The following is a 9730-nucleotide window of genomic DNA, read 5'->3' as shown; positions in this document are numbered from 1 at the left end:
GGCACGGCCTTGCCTCTCGCGGAAGCAAAATTGTGCCTTTCGTGGAAGAAAAAGTAATAAAACACGTTTTTTTCTATTTCTGAGAGGCACAGATGTGCTTCCCATAGAATCCTTCCGTGAGATGCACGGTTTTGCTTCCATGAGAAGCACGGCCGTGCCTCTCGGAAACAGAAAAAAAAAAAACTTGTTTTATTTTTTTCCTTCCGTGAAAGGCACAATTTTTATTTCCGAGGCACGGCCGTACTTCTCGTGGAAGCAAATCCCCGCCTCTCGCGAAATAAAATCCATGTCTCTCGCAGAAGAAAAGAAAAAAACACATTATTCCATGCAATTTTTTAATATTCTTTTTTTCCCAAAAGCTAAGAAAGACCAATGAAAACCGAAAAGCCAAAAAAACCAGAAAAATATATCTGAAAAGCCGAGAACACGTGTGAAAAAATAAAAATAAAAAATAAAATCCGAAGAAAGCTTACAGAGCGCGACACGTGGCGGCGGCAGAGAGCATGCCAAGTGGTGCGTTCCCAGACCACCCTAAGTGGTGTGCTCCTTCGTTAGTTGCTCCGGTAGCTTCCGTGGGTGACATATAGCATCCTCGCAGCTCGCCTATCCACAAAGAGCTATTGTATTATTTTTAAACGGGAATAGCTATAGGCCTATTTAGTCTTTCTCTTAGTTGGGCCACAACAGGCCAACGGTATGACGGCTGACGCTACACGCTCGTGAAGGCTCATAGCGAATTTGAACGGTCGCTAATTGTTGGCTCAAGATTGTCCTTTGAGATAATAGCCAAAATATCACTAATAAAAATCAGACATGCCTATACTTTTCTAGGCCTTTTGATTAAGATCAAGTGTAGTATCCGTTCTTATCAGTTTGATATTTGATATGTAGATTTTTAAGTCTATGCAATATGAAACTAATATTTTTTTGTCGAGAAGGATCCCCATATGTAGCTTGCGACATGGGTCCTTTGTGTCGCCCTAGTGTTGCACTACAACTAGGGCTCGGCGCACCCCAATAAAAAAACCAAACATGCCAAAATGCCTACCTAAACAAACATGTCAAAATACGACTAGTGAAAACTGACTTGTCAAAATAGCACTACAATCTCAGTTTTTCATGCCAAAATACCACTTCCATTACATGTAAAAGGAATTCCGTTAGTCAGGCGGTCAACAACTTGTCACCTTTTCTTAAATACCAAACATACCCTTGTGGGACCTAGTGTTTTTCTATCCCAATTTCTTCTCCGACAGAAAATCAGCCCTCCATGGCGGCGCACCAAAGAATCTCTATCAGCGCCGACTTCTAGCCATCTATCCCCTCTCTCCCTAATACCTTGTTCGTGACTAGCCACCCGCCTCCTTTCTCCGTTGCTACAGGCCGATCTCCCTATTCCCCTAGCCCCTCTGTCTTGGCCGCCGCTCGGCGCCCATGGCCTTGTAGCGAGACATGCTACACGATTACACCCAAGAACACTATGAAGGTGCGAGTGATCAAATTCACTAATGAGCGGAGTGGCATAAGCGGTGTAACTTGTTGGTGAAGCGTGATGATTCCCTCAGCTAGGTTATAGCTCCCAGGCATGAGAATTTAAGCAAGATAATCCGCCGATCGATATTGGAAGTAGACGACCCCTCCGAGGTAATCCCGCGTTCCGAATTGATAATCCGGCAGCACTCCGACATACAGAAACAAAGAGGTCCGAGGAAACTAGACAGAGAGAAGCCTAATGATGTCCAGGAAGAAGAGCTTCTGATTGACCAACCCAATACGGTAGGTTTTATAAGCTTTTATGTACAAAGACTCTGGTTTGCGGAACCTTCTGTCTGGTTTGAGAAGGTTTTGGCCGGGTTTTTCGTTTATCTTTTCTCTATGGTTTTTTGTACCATTTTATCAGTTTTCATTGGATTTTCCATTTTCAGTTTCTTTCATCTTATTTGTACCGTTTTTCTATTTTGAATTCACGTTGGCATTTTTTCAAATACACGTTGAATTGTTTTGCAATGCATCTTAAACATTTTTCAGATACATGCTGAACATTTTTAAACACATGCTAAACATTCGTGAAATGCATATTGACCATAAATAAAATACATGGTGAACATTAAAAAAACAATGTGAACATACTTTAACAGAGCATTGAATATTTTTTCAAACACACAGCAAACATTTTCCTAAATACATGGTGATATTTTTTAAATATGTTCTAGATTTTTTTAGACATACGGTGACACTTTTTAAATATGTGGAACATTTTTAAGATACATAGTGAAAATTTATTTAATACACAAGGATCATTTTTGCTAACCCATGATGAACTTTTTAAAAACAATACAATGTACAGACTTTGATACGTGGTGGACATTTTTTAACTAAACGTTGAACTTTTTCTAGGTACACAATGAACATTATACATTTAAAATGTGTTGACAACATTTCTTAGTTGTAGGCGCAGGTGCCACCGGAAGGCACGAAAAAAGAAGATAGTCCATACCAACGGTGGAGCATATTTGGCCAGCCCAGACTGGAGGCACATGTAGGCAACGAGATGCTACATCTCGTGATAGGTTAGATATAGCATTCGTGCCTGTCTATCAAGACCTCATTGTACGGAAATGCCTGCTGGGGCTTGTCCTTTTCTAGATAAAAGCTAAAAACATATTTTTCACGTTTTGAAAAATCTGAAAAAAAATTACAAATGAATCTAGGAATGTATACTACTTCTCTGTAAATTTTCATGATGAAATACGTTTTGATGAAAGCTACAAAAAAAAATCATGTATTTCTTGCACATGCTATTCACCATAAAAGTCCAAAATTTTGTTTTTTACGGCTCACACTAAAGCGTATTTCATCACGAAGTTATACAAGAATGTAGCATACATCTGTATGATCATGTATATTTGTGTTCGAAATTTTTGATACTTTAAAATGATTTTCTATTTTTTTTTCCTGTAATAGCCATAGGCCCATTTAGTCTTTGTCTTAGTTGGGCCACATCTGGCCAGCGCAGCAGGCCACAGGCTCGTGAATAAAGAAACAGAAAGCTGAAGCCGAATTGATCGGTCGCTCATCGGCGGCAGGGGACCACTCCGGAGCGATTTTTACTCCAGTAGACTGTGGACGGTGGCTCGTCGGCGCTCCATTTAGGAGTAGCCAAGAGGGCAGTGCCGGCGAGTTCCGTAGCTGCCGCAAGGCTAGATCGGCGACGGCGGGGTCACTGGCGGCACGTGGCTTCTAGGTGAGCTATTCTCTGTAATTTACCCCAGAAATTCAATAATTGAAGGCTAACCGTGGCCAGTTCAGATATGGGAAGATTCTTTTGTGACACTATAAGAAAATTCACAAGTGAAACTATTGGTGCATATATAATATACCTAAATGTGCGATAATTGTGACTCTGTATTAGACTAAGCTGAAGTACCTTCAGCTTGCTGTGTGCCATGGTTTTGGCAAATATAATGAGATCTTATATTGTCGTTCTTCTCAGAAATTCCTGCTTGAGATCTTAATGTAAAAACCAAAAGTACACCACCGTGTTGTCGTCGGTGGAACACTAACTCTGAACCAAACTAATAACTGGTCAGCTCACTGCTGATGAAGAAAATTAGTCGGCATTTGTACCACTAGAAAGTGAAGCATCCAAATAAATGAACTGACTACGCCTTTGTTCTATCGATTTTGAGAAAGGAATTGATAAGGAGCCTTAAAGCAGCAGCCATGGAGGCAGCATCGGCGCCAGGCAAATCATTAAAAAGTGAGGTTGTAGACCATAAACTACTCATTTGGAAGGAAAGTGAAAAGAGGATAGTTCATCATGAGCTAGCTACCTTTCAGACAGTAAAACTGAGGACCCTAGAAATGTAATGGTTCCTGAACCGAGGAAAAGCAAGAACATAATAGAGGATCATGCAATTTTATCTTACAAGAATGTAGACAGTATTCAACACAACAATAGAAAGGGAAATAGGTTCGCTGAGTTCGACGCACACCAGGAAAACCCTCTAGTTACATTTGCTGGGAACATAACCTAAGGGACGAAAAACCTGGCGCACCACCAAACTAGCCTTATTACACACTGAGCAAACCAGGTTCAGCAAATAAACAGTACGTTTTTGTTTTGTTTTGCGGGGAATAAACAGTACATTCAAAAGCACACAGAAGTTTATCTCGATGACATAGAAAGAACATAAACTGAAGATGCAGGAGCCCTAAAACATGCAACTGGGGCGAGAAGATGATAGAGTCGATGCCGGCGACGAAATCACCTACTGCTAGCTGAAATCAAAGGCAGAGACACAGAATCACATACAATGCATATTGCATGAAGAAAATGCTGACTGAAATCAAAGGCAGAGACAAAGAACCAAATACAGTGCATATTGCATAAAGAAGATGCTGATGTAAAAAAACATTGGAGAGATGAAGAAGATGCTGATAGAATAATACTACTAGATACTAATTAACACATGCGTGATGTAGAAAACAACTAGGCGGAATTAGTACCTTGAGGACACAGGATTTTGTTCATCGCTCGGCTCGACTCGACTCAGCCTGAAATGGGAAGAAACAATTGTTAGACACGCCAAAAGAAACAGGGGACTGAACTAAATGCAAAAGCAGGGCTACCTCTCCCGGATGAATTTATCAGCACGAAGGGTGGGATTTTTGGGATGGACATCTGCCAAATACCTCAGCATGTCCACGGCTTGAGAATAATCCCCAGGTCCGGCTCCATTATTGAAAAGGTCAATTCTGAGTTGCTTGAGCGAAGGAAGGTTCCTTATGCTCAAATCGAAGTCAGGACTGAGGATGTCATTCACTCTGAGACCGAACCAAAGGCGTTGAACCATTGGCATAGCTCCTGGTTGGAATGTAGGGGGCATCAATAAAATATTGTGGAAAAGGCACACTCTCAAGCTGGGGAAGGCACCGGCGCTAATCACCAAATTTTCCAATAAATCGTGTACATTGAGGCCTCCTACCCTCAAGGTGACATACTGGAGAGCCGGCAGCATTCCAAGGATCTGAATATCTCCGGATTGCACATTCCTGTTAGTTGTTAGATCAAGGTGGGAAAGTAGGGGAAGCAACGAAGAACAAATCCATGTAGGCAAGTTCCAGAAAACTCCTACTAATTTAAGCCTGCGGAGGTTTGGAGGCGGCACCCAATCCAGCTTCAGCATAAGTTGAAAAACCCAAGAATCAACATCGGAGATCTCTACACTCCCGAATTTTTGCATGTTGCTTAGGGACTCAAACAAAGCTTTAACCGTTGTCAGATCGTCCGAACGACTTCATCCATTCCAGATAAAGGCGAGCTCCCTTAGCTTGATCAGACAGCCCAGCTCTTTTGCGCTGTCTGCAGTAAAAATGCCCTCTCCATGTCCTGTCAGCTGTTCAAGGCATGTCAGGTTGCTGAACCCGTTTGGTAGTGGCATACCTAAATCAAGGATAAGGCACATCAAATGCCTCAACTGAGCAACACTGGACGGCAATTCTTTTGAATTGGTCCATTGCAAGTCTAGTGTCTGCAAAAACTGTAGCTTTCCTATTTCCATCGGGAGCTTCCCAACCTTTGTGCCTCTTAACCCTAGGTATCTCAAATGTAACAACTTCTCAACATGCCTAAGATCAATGCCAGGGCTTTTTCGAAGATCGCAACCTTCCAGATCCAATACACGCAAAACTTGAAATATAGAGAGAGGGGGGGGATCTTACTAACAGTAGGACTAAAAGCCGTAAAAGACCTCACTTGTGACATGCTTGGGGTAGCTATCTGAGCATTGGTGAGATCTGTCATGCTCTTCTGGAGGGACAATCTGCGGAACTTCTTTTCCAAAGGTGTGCCTCCCTCGATAACATCCAGTATAGTAACAAAGTTTTCTCCACTTGCTAATTCAAATATAAGATCGAGCATGATATCATGTACGCAACAAGCTTCAACCCTACCATCAGTATATATGTTTATCGGCATGATCATGTTTCTGTTTACTAGCTCGTTGAAGTAGCTATCTCCAAGCCCAAGCAGGCTATCAGTTTCATCTTTTACTTGGATAAAGCCTTCAGAAATCCATCTTCTTATCAACCGATCTCTGCTAATTTTATGGTCTTCTGGAAAGATACTTAGATATAAAAAGCAAGTCTTCAAATAAGAAGGGAGGGCATAAAAGCTCAATGATAATATCCTCTTCATCTCCTTTGATCGTCATCACCTTTTTTAAGTCCACGGCCAATAGAGTTGAGCAAAACATACCATTGCTCAATTTGGTAAACCCTTTGATCATTAGCCAAATAACTAGCCAGACTGATGATGGCTAATGGTACCCCGGCACATTTCTTCAAGATCTTTGTAGATACATCCTCGAATCCAGAACGACACACCTCACTTGAAAATATTCTTCCATAGAAAAGTTTCTTGGCGTCATCATAAGAGAGATGTTTCATCTGATGAATCATATCCTCTTTAGAAGAGGAACATTCTTCAGAGATCTCGACATGGCGGGTTGTAGTAATTATTATACTTCCACACCTATCGTCCTGAAGTGCATATCTGATTGTTTTCCATGCTTCTTTATCCCATAGATCATCGATAATGATAAAGTACCTATGCACATGGTAACAAGAGAGCTACAAGTTAGCAAAACAAAACAAAAATAGTTATAAATTAAAAACATGAAAGCATGTCAACCACCTCAATAATCTGAAAGAGGTCTGTTGCTACTACTTGAGCAATGGGTGGTGTTTGATTCTTGGATTTTAATGTTTGAAATTTTGATGGCTGGGTGTTTGTGTGTGTGTGTGTGGGGGGGGGGGGATCAATACTGACTAACAACCCACAATTTGAATCGTACTATCACATGTATACAAATGTAAAAAGGCAACACTATGCACCTCGATTAAAATAAGAAAACCATGTCGATCTTAGGAATTAGACCCCTCCAAAGAAGCAATTACACCTAGTGTAGTACGATGATGCATTTACTCTTGTCACAAAGATATCGACTAATAAAAGGCAATACTATATTAAAAGCTAATAAAGAAACAAACCACCTTAAAACTAGCGAATATTGTTACTTATACAAGAGGGGATTAAAGTGCATGTTAGTGTCCCCACACGTATATGCTCCACCTTCGGAGTTTCTGATTACCAAACGTTGTGTTTGAAATTGCTCGGATTTATGTCCATGAAAACAAATATGTTGAGAAATATGATAAAGACGAAAGACATATTCTGCTGATACTACTATAATATAGACTTATAATCATGTAGAAATCAACACTTGCACATAATATGAGGTTGTCAAAATATATTATAATATTGAAGTGATATTATTTCTAGAGTTGAGATTTTACAAAGTTAACATATGGTCAAATTTTGATATAACGATAATGGTGGATATTTAATCTGTTAGAACTTAGTAAGTTGCAAAGAACAGCACAGATTTAATATAGAAAAAAGTAAGTCAAAATGAATGGAAGAGACAGCCTATCAAATACAATCACAAAATACGGTTGTTGAAAATAAGAAAAAATGTCGGCCATTTATAGCAGTCACCTTATCTAATGAAGTACAACAAGTATATAAATTCAATATCAAATACAGATACATATGCGTGTCACCCACGAGTTAGTTATATATTATGCATGCTGTCCTTCTAAATTTGACTAAATTATAATCGCCTTTCTGGTCAGGATTGGCGCTATAGAAATTGCTTAGATGTCTAGGGAACACAAGAAGTCATAATGTATTATGTACTGTACTGGAGGTGTATGTGCCAGCTTGTGTGGCTGACGTACCTTTTATCGTGAAGCAATTCTCGGACTAGCACGAAGAGCTGCTCTACATCCAAGTTTGCTGCATTTACATGAAGACTAGTATTTTTTCCCTTGTCAAGTTTAAAGAGAAGATTGCTTAATACTTTCTTCATGTCGGGATTCCGAGACACAGACACAAAAGCTTTGTAATCAAATTTTGTTGGAAGGGCATCATATACTTCTCTCGCAAGTGTAGTCTTGCCCAATCCTCCAAATCCAACAACCGAGAGTATCTTGAGATGCGCCTTGGACACATGGTTGCCGTCACTGATCTTCTTGATAATATTGTCCCTTGCTTTATCTAGGCCGATGATATTCTTCTTATCTCCATAGAAAACCTCCCAGAAAGGGTCAGCGGTGGTCCTTTTTGCTGCAGGTAGGTTAGCAAAATCAAACATTTTATGTCGGGTGGTGACATCTTGCAACTGCTTGTGGATCTCTTCAACTGCTGTGGAAATCTCACGGCGAGCCTTGCCCTTTTTAAACATGTTTACCATCTTGGCCATGAGCTTCTTGAAGCTGGCATGATTAGCATCGGGCTCGCAGCCTTCAACACGCACCAGGAGAGAGTCAACGACGTCCTCCATGTCGTAAGACAGCTCCCTAACATCATTTGCCCAAAACTTGATCTGATCGTCAAGCTGATCTCGCGGCACCTCTGCCACCTTGCAAAGGGCAGCACGCATAATATCCAGTTCGGCAGAGAAGGACTTGACCTTTTTCTTGACTCCCTTCTGTAGGTTGTACTCCTCCTTGATAACCTCGCCCAGTTTGTCGAGGAGGGAGCCCATGGCCCCCATGGCCAGATCCATGGCTCACTCAGTCTTCTCTTGTTGATGGCCACCGGGCTTGGATCTGAATACCACAAGAAAAGAGCCCAAATGTTACATCAAGAGACTAGTACAAGGACCGCATGGAACATGTGGTTAGCAAAATCAAAAGTCACATTTCCTTTAAGAGACTAGTAGAAGGGGAATAAAGAGATATCACAAAGGGATTCCTGAAGCGCATGCGCCAAACATGGGAATCGTTCTTCAGGGCATCAGGGAGCCAAGCATGCAAAGAGAGCTGCATCGTCCTGATGCAGGCTAATGAGTAGTGAACGGGGCTGACCTCGATCCAAAGACGACAGCGTTGCGGGCGGGACGTGCTTCCGAAGGTGCCGGTGGAGGGGAATGAGGGCCTCGGCAGTTGGCAGGGTCTATCAATCTTGCTCTCTTGGTTCGTTGCTCAAGCGAAGACTTTGATCAGTCTCGACCAATGAACGGAAGGGCGGTAGCTCACGTACGGCAACCAACTATAACTAATCCGAGAGAAGACTTGGATATGCCTTGACCAATGGACGAGTACACAACTTGTACTAGTATGATGAGTACAATTTTTGAAGGTGTAGTTTCCGAGAGGAGACCTGCACTGCACCTGTTCGATTTGTCTTGCCGTGAAATTACACGCCAAAAGAATGGTACAGAGAGCTCCTGTACATACATCCATGCGCCTCTCACGGTAGGATTGAAAACACTCATTCGCAAAAAAAAAAAAAAAAACTCGTACAGAGAGCTCCTCTGCAAATCAAATCAATCAGCGCGATCCTCCTTTTTTCTTTTCTTTTGAGGGGTAGCGCGATCCTCCTCTGCTCACGGCCTGCGACCCTGCCGAGTACACTTTCCCAAAGTGGGCCGCGGTTCAAAATATTGCTACTTTCATAGGCTCTTTGATTGTAGCTACAGCTACTGACAATTAACTCAAATTTTATTTTGCCAATTTTGCAATTCACATGAATCTTGCCATTAATAATGTGGGATCACTATATTGTAGATTGCTTAGCTGTTCTGTAAAAATCGACGTCACAATTTCACAACATGAAAATACAGAGATCCATACCACTCCTCATGGCCATTGAAATCCCTTC

The 9730-nt window shown here is 41.4% G+C and overlaps 1 non-coding gene and 1 pseudogene across 1 annotated transcript; one reads left to right on the top strand and one right to left on the bottom strand.

Annotated features, from left to right (window-relative positions):
* Nucleotides 1-819: 819 nt before the first annotated feature.
* On the top strand, nucleotides 820-1018 carry LOC120975196 (U2 spliceosomal RNA). The gene has a single exon (XR_005771020.1). It is a non-coding gene; the product is annotated as a U2 spliceosomal RNA (small nuclear RNA).
* A 2225-nt stretch (nucleotides 1019-3243) lies between these two features.
* Nucleotides 3244-9271, bottom strand: LOC141041868 (disease resistance protein RGA5-like; annotated as a pseudogene).
* Between the last annotated feature and the right edge of the window lie 459 nt (nucleotides 9272-9730).

Source organism: Aegilops tauschii, chromosome 2 (genome assembly GCF_002575655.3).
Source record: "Aegilops tauschii subsp. strangulata cultivar AL8/78 chromosome 2, Aet v6.0, whole genome shotgun sequence".
Taxonomy (NCBI): domain Eukaryota; kingdom Viridiplantae; phylum Streptophyta; class Magnoliopsida; order Poales; family Poaceae; genus Aegilops; species Aegilops tauschii.
Note: the sequence above shows the minus strand (reverse complement) of the source record. Positions and strands in the feature narration are given on the sequence as shown.